Source organism: Rhinoraja longicauda, chromosome 14 (assembly GCF_053455715.1).
Source record: "Rhinoraja longicauda isolate Sanriku21f chromosome 14, sRhiLon1.1, whole genome shotgun sequence".
Lineage (NCBI taxonomy): Eukaryota > Metazoa > Chordata > Chondrichthyes > Rajiformes > Arhynchobatidae > Rhinoraja > Rhinoraja longicauda.
In genome coordinates this window covers 23,905,297-23,922,820 of record NC_135966.1, presented here as the reverse complement: position 1 = coordinate 23,922,820, position 17,524 = coordinate 23,905,297, and positions in this window count along the sequence as shown.

Genomic DNA, 17,524 nt, shown 5'->3' with positions numbered 1-17,524 from the left:
GAAAATACTGTTCTTTCCAGCACATCTCCTTTTTATAAAAGTTAACTTTGACATTTGTTCAATCTACTTGGTGGATATGATGGCCTGGACTGATAGTAATATATTTAATATACACCGAGAGGTCTGTACTAACAAGTTTAAAAAAACGGCATCTTCTGACAGTATAGTTCATGCAATAAAACTGAATGCAAATTCAAAATGGTAACACATGGTTAAGAATGCACACATTTGTATTTTTAATATTAGCAACAAAAAAATTACGCAATTTTGTTTTATCTGACAAAGAAAGATCTTCTGCAAGTCTGATTTCAACAAATTGAGTAAATAAAGTATAAGGATTGTAAGATATTTTATATTAAAGAAAGTTATTTTTCAACGACCTGTGGAAGAAAACTAGAAGTTTTAAGGATAAGGGCAGCAGACTAGCGCAGCTGGTAGAGCTGCTGCCTCACAGCACCAAAGACCCACTTTGATCCTGACCTCATGAACTGTCTATAATTGTAAATGTACAATAATTGTAAATTCGTATTTGTTGGTAAAAGTAAATCGACTCTGCAATGGATCAGTCATGGAATACTTGCACCCTGCTCTCAAACTCAGTTCCATTGCGGTTAACAGACATTAATTTCACTGAAAGAGAACAGCATGCTCACTGTTATTAATTGAACTTACGAGGCTATAATCTGCATACCTGGAGATTTCCTCTCCGCAGTTAGTAACTTTACAACATACTGCCAGATAATAACATATTTACAAATTCTATATTCATATTTCAAATGAAGTGGCAAGAAATGAATCCCATTATCATTGTCAAAGTGTTATAATAACAAACTATATATTATAGTGGGCTACAGTACTATGATTCCTTTCTACACTAAAATAGCAAAAACTAAGACCACTGAGTTTATCATAGTAATTGACAGAAATATAAAAAAGGTGCAAGTAATATGTGGGCTACTTTCTACTTTGTTGGCATCCAGCACCAGACTCCTGAAACGATGTTTACCAGGCAGACAAATGGAAAGCTTCAAGGATATGTTTAAAGCCATTTAAACTAGAAAAAAAAGTCTACATCCTCACTGACTCTTGGCAATTCCTGGTCCATGACTGCTCAAAAGGAAGAACATGCATTCAGGAGGGTATTCAGACCCAGACCCTCAAGACTGAAGTCCTAGGTAAGTGAGGAAGGAATGCATCACCTCACAAACTACCTACCCATTTGCACCATAAGGCAGCTTTTGCCCCATCTTTGGAAGAGTCTGTGATTCCCTTGCTGCCCTCATCAGTTATCTTAGAACCCGCAGGAAAGCAAATCATCCTTGATCCAGAGGGTCTTCACAGGACATTTCTTTGACAATGTTATTGGAGTATATGACTCCATAATAACCCCAGACATTAAATGACAACATCCCAAAGGTCAAGAGCAATAGTTTATTTAATAGAAAGAGAAAATGGGGATGCAAGATGATGATGATATCACTGCATCAAAGCTAGTTTTTGAATTGCTTAAATTCCCTCAAATGCTATGCACTTTATGTCTGTCAATTCAAATTATCTTGTTTTTTGCTACCTTACTGCATAAAAGAATCATAGCACTTCTTTCGATGCGGTTAAATGTTGTATTTTAAAATTAAACTATCAAAAGTGGAGCTGCCGGCATATATTGTAAACAATTCAGTAAAGCAGTAAATGTATCTTCTCAATGCTCCAGAGGGTGACTACATAATTACATCTTAATTTGAAATGTCAAAAATAAATTTCATCATGTTTGTAAAGCCAAACTTTGGCTTTTTTCAATTTCACTGCCAAGTGACATAAATTAGCGGAGTGAGGGGGTATGGGGAGAAGGCAGGAACGGGGTACTGATTGATAGTGATCAGCCATGATCGCATTGAATGGCGGTGCTGGCTCGAAGGGCTGAATGGCCTACTCCTGCACCTATTGTTTATTGTCTATTGTCTAAAAGCAATAAACAGTTAATTGACCCTTTAATCTGCATCTGCATCGTATTCATGCTCACATTTATACACTGAAAGAAATCAGAGCTTTGTGAAAAAGTGAAAAATGTCATGTGCAAATGTAGTCAATAAGGTGCAGCCACATGAAGAGTTGAGCTACACACCATGTAAGAAAATGGCTAACACAATGAAAATTATTCAGGACTAAGAGCTATATCGTACAGGCACATCTTCTTCATTGACAATAGCAGCATTTTCAACCAGACCATCTTTTGATTCAGGTCTAAAATAATATTTTTTCCAGTTCTATTTCCAACAAGGAACTCATTACTTAAACTTACATAGAGAGAAAAGAGAAAGGATTGTAGATAAAACAATAGAGACATTTTGGATGAATTTAACTTGTTGGGCAGCAACTGTGGAAGGAAATGGACAGGTGATGTTTTGAATCAAGACTCTTCTGTTAGTTCGATTTATTCACAAAATGCTGGAGTAACTCAGCAGGTCAGGCAGCATCTCGGGAGAGAAGGAATGGGTGACGTTTCGGGTCGAGACCCTTCTTCTTCTGTTAGTTCCACTGGCAGCTCTCCTCTTTTTACTACAGATCTTGTGACTCCAATGAAAGTTGATAGCCTAAGTAAATGTGCAAAAAGCTAGAGTCAAGAATGTTTAAATGGTAAATGAAATTCTTACTTGCTGCAACTTCACAGCAACATTGACACAACAGCACGACAATTAACAAAACAATAAATTATCAGTAATACTAGTAAGGTGATCAAAATAGTGCAAGCTGAAGTATGTAGTATAATGTAGGGACTTGTGAAATTATGAATTTGACAGGTAAAGAAAAAAGGAGGCGTATTTACCTAAATTCTAGGGGTTACAGAGCTGAGAGATTCAGAGGGATTAGTATGTCTTGGCATATGATTCATCAAATTTTGTATGCAAGTATATAAAGTAATTGGAAAAATCTGTTCTTCTGAACAAGCTCCACTGTTTCATTCTTTACAATATGTGGGGACTCCTAACAAAAGTTATTTATTTCACTGCCAGTTGCCCTGCTTGCAGCACTCTTGCATCTTTGTAGTTTGTTATTGAGTTTAGTTTAGAGATAGTGAGGATACAGGCCCTTCAGCCCATCGAGTTCACACTGACCAGCGATCCCCATTACATTAACACACACTACAACTTAGGGATAATTTACAATTTTTTACTGATGCCAATTAACCTACAAAGATATATATACTGGGAGTGTGGGAGGAAACCAGAGTACCCAGGGAAAGGCCACGCTGTCACAGGAAAGCATACAAAATCCGTGCAGGCAGCACCTGTAGTCAGGATTGAACCCGGGTCTCTGCCACTGTAAGGCAGCAAATCTATTGCTGTGCACCATACTGCCCACTATTGTACATCACATTTGTGATTTGATAGAGTGAAATGGTTTGCTAAGCCTCTTTAAACCTGTAAATCAACCATGTTGGTATAAGACTAGTGTTAGGATTAAGAAGTAAGAGATAAGGTCAGCAGGTTTGTTTTACTGAAGGATCATAGCCTCAGTGATTAAAGCATCATAGAACTGTTACATTCAGAGAATATTCAACCCACTGCCGATTCTTTGCGAACCATTCCTGGCATTCCAGACCCCATTCTTTCCTCATAAACCTGAATGTATTCTCTCTCATCAAATTCCCTTTGAAGACTTTGATTCATTTGTTTCCATCAAATAAGTGAATCTTAAACATTATGAACATCTGTCTCCTTTATGGTTATTTTCATTAAAATCAGATTTATATAATCTCCAAATTTCTGTATCCATATTTACACTGGATAGTACTTGTGCAAAATTACATCAATGTTTTTACCTCAATATCCACTCTGCGCTTCGCTTTTCTCCAGAATAACTGGTGTGTAATAGTAGAGGTAATAGAGGAAAGACTGTGTTCAAAGTTTGTAAGACTTATTCTATCATACATAATGTCTTATGCACAACAGCATTTGCTGCAGAGGACCTTTACACATGACATGCAAGCACATTACCCGATCACCAGTTAACCATGGTGCAGATGATTTTCTTGGCTTTCAAAACTTTTTCTGCAATTAATCATTGTCTACCTTATTCACAATGCCACATAATATAGTGAACAAGTTCAATATTATTTTTAAAAATAGGATAGGGTGACACCATGGCGCAGCGGTAAAGTTGCTGCCTCACAACGCCAGAGTTGCTGGCTCACAGCGCCAGAGACCCAGGTTTGATCCTGACTACAGGTGCTGTCTGTACGGAGTTTGTATGTTCTCCGTGACCTGCGTAGGTTTTCTCCGTGTTCTTTGGTATCCTCCCACACTCCAAAGATGCACAGGTTTGTAGGTTAATTGGCTTGGTATAAAGGTACATTGACCTGAGTGTGTGTCGGAAAGTGTTAGTGTGTGGGGAATCGCTGGTCGGCGCGGACTCAGTGGGCCAAAAGGTCTGTTTCCACGCTGTATCTTTGAACAAAACTAAATAACTGTCGCTGCAAATACAAAGAGAAATTACTTGGTCCTAAGGGCCTCTTTCCACACTCCATGAGTCTATACCTGCCTGCAGTGGAAAGTGAAGGTGCATGATCCAAGGCACTAATGTTCCTCTGAAACTCACCAACATGGTAAATGCTTCTATCCCCTAATGCTCCTCAACCAGAAACCATGGACGGCAAAAATAAAACAATACCGAATGGCAGAGTGCAGTATGTTATTTGGAGTATTGCGTACAGTTCCGGTCACCCCTTTACAGGAAAGATGTGGAAACCTTGCAGAGGGTTCAGATGAGGTTTACCAGAATGCTGCCTGGATAGATTTGGATTGTTTTCTCTGGAGTGTTGAAGATTGAGAGGAGACTTGACAGAGTATATAAAATTATGAGTTGTTGATAGGATAGACAGTCAGCACCTTTTTCTCAGGGTGGGAATGCCCAGCACTGGGCCTGTACTCGCTGGAGTTTAGAAGAAGAAGGTGGGACCTCATTGAAATGTGCCAAATAGTGAAAGGCTTGGATAGAGTGGATGTGAAGAGGATGTCCACTAATGGGAGAGTCTAGGACTAGAGGTCATAGCCTCAGAATTAAAGGACTTTCCCTTAGGGAGGAGGTGAGGAGGAATTTCATTAGTCAGGGGGTGGTGAATTTGTGGAATTCTGCCGCTAGAAGGCTGTGGAGGTCGTCCATAGATATAAAGTCAGAGATAGACAGACTCTTGATTAGTGTGGGTCAGGGGATATGGGGGGAAGGCAGGAGAATGGGATTAGGAGGCAGAGATAGATCAGCCATGATTGAATGGCAGAGTAGACTTGATGGGCCAAATGGCTTAATTCTGCATACTTATGTCATTATGAACACTGGAGGTCATAGCTGTAAGGGGAGAGGGGAAAAGTGTGATGGAGATGTGCAGGACAAGTTTTTATATAGAGGATGGTGGGGGCCTGGAATGCATTGGCAGGGATGGTGGTGGAGGCAGATATGATAAGAGGTTCTAAAAGTCTTTTAGATAGGCACCTGGAAGTACAGGGAAAGGGATATAATGACAAGAAGACAGGGAATTTATCATTTGAAGCTTTTGTTCAATAGTCTGATAACAACAGGGAAGAAGCCAGATGACCTATTCTCTTTCTATTTCTTCTGTTTCCCTGTTAACTGACATGGGCTCTAAACAAAAGCAAGAGACACATGGATCTGCAGATGCTGCAATGTTGAGCAAAACAGAAAGCGCTGAGGAACTTAGCAGGCCAGGCAACACCTGTGGAGGGAATGCATCCATTATCCCAACATTTAAGAAACAGTTAGACAGGAACATGGATAGGACAGGTTTGGAGGGATATGGACCAAATGTGGCCAGGTAGGACTAGTGTATCTGGGACATGTTGGCCAGTGTGGACAAGTTGAGCCGAAGGGCCTGCTTCCACGCTGTATTACTCTATAACTATTTCCAGTCGGGATTCTTCTTCGGTATGTGGACTAATAACAGAGAATGTGAATCCAATCACCTCTATGATCAATTGGGCATTTGTATTCCATTTTCAAAATGTAATTGGATATTTGCAAAAGGTTCTGTCGGATTGCCTTAAAGTGCTAACTATATCAAAAAAGTCATTTTGGTTAAAAAACTGGTTGGACTATATTTGGTTTGGTCTCACGCTAGTTCTATACTGAAATACCTTAAGAAGCCAAAGCTGATCAAACTGCTTCCCTTCATCACATGGACTGCAGCTGTTCAGGCCACTCCACCCATCTTTCAAAGCCACTTTCAAAGCTATCTTTCAAAGCAATAAATGTCAGACCTATGGAAAACTATTTTTGAAAGGGTATAATGATTTTTAAAAAGAGCATTTTACAGCATTTTAAAAAGACATGCAAACTGTCTTTTTGTAATATTGGTTGTCCAGCACCTAAAGGAGAACATTCTTTCCACTTTTATTGTGGTTTTAAAAGACCCTTTGAACCACAAGAATAGACAATTATCATTTACGATTTGACAGCTTGGCACCATCTTTGATTATGCTAGCCTCTCTCAGTACTATACTATAGTATTTATACGTTCATGCGTGATTTAAAATACAAAATCAATGAAATTGCAAAATTAACCTGAAACTGATAGGCCTTCATTCATACTGTCCTTACAAAATATGCAGCACTCGATATCACTCCACATGCACATTTCTTAGAACCTATTGTATGTAGCACACTGTAATTGACAAGATATCAATACTCATTTTGCCAGCAGTGGTGACTCATACAAATAAGCAGTTCTCTTGGCAATAAAGATCAATTGTATTTTTTGGTATTAAGATCTGGATTATACACAATTACCTTAAGAGTCAAGAGTGTTTTATTGTCATATGTCCCAGATGGAACACTGAAATTCTTACTTGCTGCAGAACAGAATATGTAAACATAGTACACTGTAAACAATATGATAAATGAGAAATAAAGTTCAGTGTGTATATATATATATATATATATACACACACATACTCACAAGTACACACATATACATGCATGAAGAAGAGTCTCGACCCAAAACGTCACTCATTCCTTCTCTCCAGAGATGCTGCCTGTCCCGCTGAGTTACTCCAGCATTTTGTGATCTATATGTACACATATATACATATACTCAAAAACAAACAATAGTAGTGTAATAATAATAATAATTTCTATTGTAATTCAGAGCTTATTAGAGGTGGTGGGGTTTAATAGCCTGATGGTTGTAGAGAAGAAGCTATTCCTGAATCTGGAGGTTACAGTTTTCAGGTGACTACAGTGCATCCAGAAAGTATTCCGACCCCTTCACTTTTTCCACATTTTGCTACGTTACAGCCTTAGTTTAAAATGGATTAAATACATTTTTTAATATCGCCAATCTACACACAATACCCCATAATAAAAAAGCAAAAACAGGCGTTTTGAAATTTTTGCAAAGTGATTGAACAGAAATAACTGAAATATCACATTTACTTGTATACAGACCCTTTATTCAGTACTTTGTTGAGGCACCTTTGGCAGCGATTACAGCCTCAAGTCTTCTTGGGTATTATGCTATAAGCTTGGCACCCCTGTATTTGGGTAATTTCTCCCATTCTTCTCAAGCTCTGTCAGGTTGGATGGAGAGCGTTGAAGCACAGCTATTTTCAGGTCCCTCCAGAGATGTTCCATTGGGTTCAAGTTCGGGCTCTGGCTGGACCACTCAAGAATATTCACAGACTTGTCACAAAGCCATTCCTGCATTGTCTTGGTTGTGTGCTTAGGGTCGTTGTCCTGTTGGAAGGTGAACCTCTGCCCCAGTCTGAGGTCCAGAATGCTCTGGAGCAGGTTTTCATCAAGGATCTCTCTATACTTTGCTCCATTCTTCATTCCCTCGATCCTGACTAGTCTCTCAGTTCCTGCCACAAATATCCCCACAGCATGATGTTGCCACCACCATGCTTCACCGTAGGTATGGTTTTGGCCAGGTGATCAGTGGTGCTGCTTGGCATTCAGACCAAAGAGGTCAATCTTGGTTTCATCAGACCAGAGAATCTTGTTTCTCATTGTCTGATAGTTCTCTAGGTGCCTTTTGACAAACTCCAAGCGGGCTGTCAAGTGCCTTTTACTGAGGAGTGCTTCTATCTGGCCACTCTACCATAAAGGCATGATTGGTGGAGTGCTGCAGATATAGTTGTCCTTCTGGAAGGTTCTTCCATCTACACGGAAGATCTCTGGAGCTCTGTCAGAATGACCATCAGGTTCTTGGTCACCTCCCTGACCAAGGCCCTTCTCCCTCGATTGCTCAGTTTGGCCAGGTGGTCAGATCTATGAAGAGTCCTTCCAAAGTTCTTCCATTTAAGAATAACGGAGGCCAATGTGTTCTTCACGGCCTGCAATGTTGCAGAAATTGTTTTATACCCTTCCTCAGATCTGTGTCTCGACACAATCCTGTCTCAGAGGTCTACGGACAATTCCTTTGTCTTCATGGCTTGGTTTTTGCTCTGACATGCACTGTCAAATGTGGGACCTTATACAGACTGGATTTTGCCTTTTCACATCATGTACAATCAATTTAATTTACCACTGGTGGACTCCAATCAAGTTGTAGAAACATCTCAAGGATAATCAATGGAAACAGGATGACCATAAACTCAATTTTGAGTGTCATAACAAAGGGTCTGAATACTTATGTGAATGTGATATTTCAGTTATTTATTTTTAATTACTTTGCAAACATTTCTAAACACCTGTTTTTCCTTTGTGTTATGGGGTATTGTGTGTAGATTCTTGATTAAAAAAATGAATTTAATCCATTTTAAAATAAGGCTGTAATGTAGCAAAATGTGGAAAAAGTGAACGGGTCTGTATACTTTCTGAATGCACTGTATACCTTCTTCCCAATGGCAGGGGTGAAATGAGTGTGTGGCCAGGGTGGTGTGGATCTCTGATGATGCTGGCTGCCTTTGAGGCAGCTACTCCGATAATTCCCTTCGATGGTGGGGAGGTCAGAGCCGGTGATGGACTGGGCAGTGTTCATGACTTTTTGCAGTCTATTCTGCTCCTGGGCTTTCAAGTTGCCAAACCAGGCCATGATGCTCTCTGCTGTATGATACTGTACAATATGCTCTCTACTGTACACCTGTAGAAGTTCAAGAGAATCCTCTCTGACATACTGAATCTCTGTAATCTTCTCAGGAAGTAGAGGCGTTGATGTGTTTATTTATAATTATATCAGTGTTCTGGGCCCAGGAAAGATCTTTGGAAATATGCACGCCCAGGAATTTGAAGTTTTTGACTCTCTCCACCATCATCTCGTTGATATAAACAGGATAGTGGGTCCTCATCCTTCCTCTTCCTAAGTCTACAATCATTTCATTGGTTTTACTGATATTGAGAGCCAGGTTGTTGTGCTGGCACCACTTTGTCAATCGGTCGATCTCACTTCTGTACTCTGACAATACAATACAATATACAATACAATACAATACAATACATCTTTATTGTCATTGTACCCAGGGGTACAACGAGATTGGGAATGCGCCTCCCTTACGATGCAATAATTAAGTAATTTAGACAACAGCAACCCAACGAAACAATTGTAACAGTTTTAGACAGGGTAAAGTGCAAGTTGATCTATGCGTTGTGACCATCCGGCTCAGCAGGACCGGTTCACAGCAGCTATGGCCCTGGGGATGAAGCTGTTCCTGAGTCTGGAGGTGCAGGCGTAGAAGGCCTTGTATCGTCTGCCCGATGGAAGGAGTTCGAACAGACTGTTGCAGGGGTGTGAAGAGTCTTTGTGGATGCTGGTGGCTTTTCTGAGGCATCGTGTGTTGTAGATGCCCTCCAAGTCTGGTAGCTGTGTTCTGATGGCCCTCTGAGCTCTATGGACTACCCGCTGTAGAGCTTTCCTTTCTGCCTCCATGCAGCTGAGGTAAACCACAGGGATGCCATGCGTTAGGATGCTCTCTATGGTGCAGCGGTAGAAGGTCGTCAGCAGCTGTTGGGGTAGACCAGACTTTTTCAGTGTTCTTAGGTAGAACATTCTTTGTTGTGCCTTCTTGACCAGCGCAGCAGTGTTATTGGACCATGTTAGGTCCTCCGAAATGTGAGTGCCCAGAAACTTGAAGCTGGACACTCTCTCCACGCTGTCCCCGTTGATAGAGATCGGGGCATATTCCCCGTTATGTGACCTACGGAAGTTGATGATCAGCTCCTTGGTCTTGGTGGTATTTTGGGACAGGTTGTTATCCGAGCACCAGTCCGCCAGGTTCTGCACCTCCGCTCTATAGTTTGTTTCATCCCCGTTGGTGATCAGCCCGATCACCGTTGTGTCGTCTGCAAACTTGACAATGGTGTTGGTGTCGAATGCAAGAACACAGTCGTGTGTGAAGAGGGAGTAGAGCATGGGGCTCAGAACACAGCCCTGTGGTGTGCCGGTACTCAGGGTGATAGTGGAGGACAGATCCGGGCCCATTCTCACTGCCTGCGGTCGTTCCAGCAGGAAGTCCAGGATCCAGTCACATAATGACAAGCTGAGGCCTAGCTGGTGGAGTTTGGTGATGACTCATCACCTGTAATTCATCCAACAACGATGGTGTCGTCGACGAACTTGAAGATGGAGTTTGCATTATCAAATAATTGTCCAAACTAATATGCTCCATATTAAAGATAATCAAATATTTGAAGAATGCAATTCAAATCATAAATGTATTATGAAAATGATGATAGCCACAATCAGGAATTTCATGCAAGTCATGATGAGAGTCATGATCAGAAATGTTGCCAGTGCTCGATGGTGACAGGAGTACTGCCAGAGTTTGAAGGACTAATATTGAGGTACCATTGGGATGAACCAAGTAATTATAGGCCAATTTGTTTAACATCATTAGAGGGTTAATATTGAATCCATTCCAAGGGTCAGTATTCATTTCAGCTTCATTTAGAAAAGCACAGGGGGCATGACAACAAAAGATGCAGTTGGTAGAACAATTGGCGATATGGTTGACAGTGAGATATAAGCTTCAGACTACAGATTTAGATGAACAGTAGAACAGAAAAATAGCAAATGGAATTCAATCAAGACAATTTTGGTGATGTGTACTTAGGGAGATGCAACAAAGCAAAGAACAGAAGTATACTGATAAATCCAAGGATATTGAATAATGTGGCAGAACAGAGAGACCTCAAAATGTGTGGCAACATTTAAAGGTAGCAAAACCTGTCAATGAAATGGACACTGACACTTAAGATATTTTCTTTTGTAAACTGAAGCATAGAATATAAACCAGGGATGTTAAGCTGGGACAGTGTGCAGCACTAAGTAGGCCTCATATATTAAGTACTTTATATAGTTTGGCCACCAGATTACAGAAAATATGTAATTGTGCTGGAGAAGTGTAGGAAAGATCTGAAACACAATGCCTAAAAGGAGGGTAGAAGCAGAATTCCCTACACATTTCATGCACGAGCTCAGAGGAGAATGTAAAGAAGCATCAAGGAAATATGGATAAGATATGTCATTGAGAAAGAACATGGCAGATCTAATATAATGTAGAAAATGTAAACTTATGGACATAACAGAAAGAGTAAAATAGTAAAATATGTGTCGCCATGACAATCAAAATGTCCCAGACATCTATGTATAAACATCACTGAAAGAAACAAATGATTAGGATGGTAAATGGTACATTGCTCTTTACTACAAGAGGATTTCAGTACCATAATAACGTTTCCCCACTAGAATTATATAGGGTTTTGTCAAAAATTGCACTTGGAGTTTTGGTATGGTTTGATCTCTTTAACCACTAAACTGATTCAAGTAATGACGAGGGATATTATAGAAAATTGGCATTGAGTTAGGTGACAAATCATCCTCTACAATAGTCCTCAACACTGGTGCCCTGCAAGGATACGTTCTCAACTTCCTACATGCTTCTTGCACACTCATGAACTGCGTAGCCAAATACCAATCCAACTCAATTTACAAGTTAGACACAAAATGTTGGAGTAACTCAGCAGGATAGGCAGCATCTCTGGAGAGAAGGAATGGGTGACTTTTCGGGTCGACACCCTTCTTCAGACTGTACTCAATTTACAAGTTTGCAGACAACACCACCATAGAAAGCGGATATCAAATAACGATGAGACGGAATACAGGAAGGAGATTGAGAACCTTGTAACCTGGTGCCAAGACAACATCCTCTCCCTTAATGTTGACAAAGGATATTGTGAATGACTTCAAGAAGTGTTGCAGTACACACACCCTGGAATACATTGATGGAGCCAAGTAGAAAGCTTCAAGTCCTTAGGGATAAACTAAACCAAGTGGACCCGTTGGGCCCAAACCTCTCCTGCATTGGTGCTGCACCCTCTCCTCTCCCCTCTCCCCTCCCTCTTCCTCGCTCCTCCTCCACCCCTCCCTCCCTCCTCCCATTTTCAAGAGAGAGGTAGATATAGCTCGGGGCTAATGGAATCAAGGGATATGGGGAGAAAGCAGGAAAGGGGTACTGATTTAGGATGATCAACCATGATTATATTGAACAGTTGTGCTACCTCGAAGGGTCAAATGGCGTACCCTCCACCTATTTTCTATGTTTCCAAGTCCCCAACAAACCTCACCAACTTCTACAGATGCACCTTAGTAAACATTATGTTGGAATGCATCATAGCATGGTTTGGAAACAGCTCCATCCAAGACCGTAAGAAATTGCAGGGAGTCATTCACATAGCCCAGACCATCACGCCAACCAACCTCGCTTCAATTGATTTCATCATGCTGCATAAGCAAGGCCACCAGCATATTAAAGAACCAGTCTCACCTCGATCACACTCTCTTCTCCCCTTTCCCATCAATGAAGAGTGACAGAAGTTTGAAAACACATTTCTCCAGATTCAGGGAAAGTTTCTGCCCGGCTGCTATCAGGCAACTGAACCATCCTCTCACCAGCTCGAGTGTGGTACTGACCTCCCATCTACCTATTGGAGACCTTCAAACTATCTTTACTCAGACTTTTCTGGACTTTCTTGCACTAAAAGTTGCACTTTATCCTTTATCTGTACCCTGAGGATGGCTTGATTGTAATCATATATAGCCTTCTCATTGACTGATAGTGTGCAACAAATAAGCTTTTCACTATACCTCAGTATACACAACAATAACAATAAATTAAACTAATCTAAGATCAGTTGTGATCTTAAGGAATGGCAGAGCAGGCTCAAAGGTCCAAATGGCCTATTCCTACTATTTCATATTTCCTTTTGAAGAGCTGTGACCTGCAGGGCAAGGACTGGTGCTAAAAGGTGAGATTGACTCTTTTACAACTACCGCTGACCGAATGAGCCATATGGTGTCCTTCTGGGTTGTAAATGTTATCTGATCCTATGAAGCCTGTCAGTTTAACTCAGTTGTGATGCACACCTCTGCCTGGAAAGTTGTGGATTGAAGCCTCATTCGAAGTGCAGAGAATGTAATCTAATCAACCATCCATACGATATCACATTACACTGGGTTAAACTATATACTCCTAGCAATTGAATTAATTGCTTCATTCTGCCATACAGACAAGGAAGAGAGAAATTTCAATACTTTTTTCCTCAGACACACATAAAAAAGACTAAACATATGCTGCAACAATCATACCTCCTATGTAATGTCTGTGTTTCTTTTCAATAATATTATTTAAGTAAAACACTTAGTAAGGTTGGAGCTTTAAAGAAGCTGGAGTAGGCTACTCAGCCTTGGCTACAGAAGGTAAACAATGACCGACCAATTGTAGAGGTTGTTACAACAAAGTATCAAAAGTCACACTGCAAATTACGTATAGATTTTAAAAGTATATGTACACTCAATATACATGGCACTCTCTTGCATATAGAGAGCCACATTGGACAGTCGACAGTTGTACCTGCCCCTTACTTGGCCTTGGTGAGCTGTTCTGGTTTCCCCAGGTTTGTAGCGCTGTCCATTGCCATCCTACATGAAGTGGACAGTAGGTTGATCTGTGGTGATTACATGGGAAGCACAGGTAAAATAACATTGTTTTGTTGTAGTGAATGAATTCTGGGCTGACACCAAAAGCCTCATCTTGTTAATTCGACCCCACTTAGACAAATTGAAGACACAAGGAATGCAGCTACCGGAATCTTGCACAGAACATAAAGTACCTAAATAAATTAGCTGGTCAGGCAGCATTTCTAGAGGGCACAGATAGATGATGTTACGGGTTGGACTCTTTAGTCTGAAGAGTGGTCCAGACCCAAAACGTTGCCTGGTCACGTCTTTCAGAGTTGCTGCCTGATCCGTAGAGTTACTCTCGCACCTTGTGTCCTGACAGATTGAAGACCTTGTGTCTACCTCTTTTGTGTTTATTAATTGTAAGCTTATTTGAGGTAGGGGCCCATCCCCATTACAGTTCCTTCCCAGACCTTTATTGATGCCTGTGCCCATGAAATCGAATCCTTTATTCTCCTTTAACCAAATATCCACTTCATCATTTTGCTAAACTGCAATTACTTTAGTAATAATTCTGTGACCAAGATTATTCTGCTCCAGGCTACTATTGTTGGTATTTTGGCACACAATACATATATACACATACACACACACACAATATTACAACATTTTCCTTTGCACACTAATTCACACCAAAGCACTGGAGCACCGCTCAGTATTCTAAATGCAGAAATGTACAGGAATGACTGTACGCAACAGAGACAAAGGACGTCATCGCTTTTGCAATCTACACTAAGTTTTTACTTTCCGCAAATTTCCAAGATTACATAGTATTTGTGAATTTAATTTATTTGCTGACTATTTTGTGACTGATGCTTCCAAACCAAGGAGTGGGCTACTTTGAAAGCTTTTCATTCTGTTTATTTCCCCAAGAAAAAAAATGTAACTGAGAACTCATGTTTTTAAAAAAAAAATCTAATATAATGTAGCATAATCAATATAATCCTTGTTTATTAATTTTCAGTATTAAAATATGTTTCATTTAATACTGTTGCTAGATCACTTTTGTCAACATGTGGTAATGTTTCATGCATGCTCTCAAAGAAAGAGTGTACAAATTAAATAATTACATTTGATACCTTATTTTGGTGGCCTTGCTTGCTGGGGGCGAAAACATCATTGCAAACGTCAACATGTTGGCACTCATTTTCAAATAGGAATCTTCTAATATCCGGCAGTGTCCAAAGAATGACTATTTCTAGTGGTGCATATCAGACAAAGCTCAGGTTCCAGAGGGGGGCTTTATCGTTGACGTCCTATATATTGGAAGAAGGTCATCTGACCTTCAACATGTGAAGTGTCAATGCAAGACATAACTTTTGGTTTTTTGGCTGGTGACTTTAAGCACAACAAAATGATAGGACTAAATGCCGTTACAATGTAGTTGAGAGGTTCTCAACTTTCATGTCTGGTGGACATTCCTTCTGACTTGCTCATTACCTTCAGGATCATTTCCTCTGCGGAGATTAATTGTCTCTGGCTGTTAGTCATCTTGGGTTCTTGTTGTTGGCTGAGGTTTTGTGGTCTCTTCATCTCCAAGGAAAGATAGAAAAGATAAATGTGCAATGGTCTGCATTGACCAGATGACTGGAGAATATTTTTGTTGATGAGGAGAGGGAGATATGAAATGATGTAATAAGGTTGAATATCAGTGGGGGCTGGAGTGAGAAAATGCATAAAAGGTGAGGGAAAAGCATGCTTTAACATAAACTGGATTGAGGACCTACTGAGGTGGACTTAAGTGAGCAGATTGAAGCAAGTGGAGCTATACAAACATTAGGATATGTATTACAATGCTTTGATTATGTCTTTAAATCATTTGTAGCTCCGATTCCATGAGCTTATTTTGGTCTATCTCCAGTTCCTCTTTCTTTAGAACACTTCAAGACATTTTTTCAGTTTCTTCCCAGCCTCAATCAGACAACTAAACCATCCTACCAACAGCTAGAGAGCAGCCCTGAACTGCTATCTACCACATTGGAGACCCTCAGACCATTTTTGATCGCACTTTACTGGCTTTATCTTGCACTAAACGTTATTCATGATACTCCCTTTATCATTTATCTGTACTCTGTGGATGGCTCAATTGGAATCATGTATTGTCTTTCTGCCGACTGGTTAGCATGCAACAAAAGCTTTTCGCTGTACCTCAGTGCACGTGACAATAAACTCGTACTCACTAGCAAGGAATGTATATCTCTGCAGTACTATCTTTAGCATGATATCTCATGACAAGCCATTGAACTTACAGCTTATTTTCACACCATGTTCCACCTACCTTGTACTGTTCAGCCTACAGAAGAATCTGTCAAATGTCATGCTTACCAAGTTGTTTTATAAAGTGAATTGAAATGGAGTAATCTGTCATCAAAAGTCCCATTCAATCTAATCAGTCGGCAAATGTGGAAATAATGTGCTTATACTCTAGCTGTTAAAAAGGTACTCGTAAGCGAGATTTAAAAGCAGACAAATTCCTTGCTTGTTATTGGCTCTGAGTGCACTTGAGCTGTAAAATCTCAGCTGAGCGTTTCATACCTTTCAGAGGACCAAATGCATCCCACCTAACTGCTATAACATATGACTACTCTTGGATCACCCCTCTGTGATCTGTTATTTGGAACAGAGGGCACAGACTGATGAATTCCACTCTGTTTATGGGACATTTGATAGCTATTTTCTCCCCGGTGCTCAAAATTTGTGGACCAAAAATTTTGCTTGTATAATAATTGAAGCCATATGTATTTGTTACTATGCACCAAATTACGCACATTTGAATGCAATACTAACAATTTCAAATGGAAGGCTTGCCCACTGGGAAATTGGACCAGGTACTTCTGGGACCAAGTCATTTTAGCAATGCTTGCATTTGTCCAGTCATTCACGCAAGTGATGTTATTAACATGCATGATGCTCATCTCCACCATTTTGATTGAAATCAGAGAAATTATGAGCAGTCACCACTTTTGTTCACAGCTAACAAAGCATTCTCAGTAGTTATTTGGCATGTCACATCATTGTTGCTTTTAATACTATTGCCCTTACAGGGCTAGGAGATGTGAATTAAAGAGATCTGTCTGGAAAACAGTGTTACAATCTGCATCTCTGAGTTTTCAATGCTGGGCACGTTCATAACATTATTGCAGAATTTCACAGGGTAGTTTTCCTATACAGATATGTAGTGAACTCAGTCTGAATAATGAGCACATGCCTTGCAGAGGGGCCAGTTGTGGCCCAGGATTTAATACACGAGGATGAGCATTGGTGTTGAATGTAGTGTAGTCACACACATGGATTACAAATGACCTACTCCTGTATTATCCTCACTTCCACAGCAAAGGTGTGGAAGACATGATCTGTACAAGCATGGCTGTCAGGAACTATTAAGTCACATTTTGCCACAGCAACAGGGGTAAAAATCACCCACATGATTTCTAAAAGATAAATATTCCCAGTTTTATGATTTCTTTGGCCCCCAGTAAGGGCAATAGTATTGGAAGCAACAATAGTGTAACATGCCAAGTCAGAGACAAATCAAATTTCTTACCAGTGATATGTTAACTG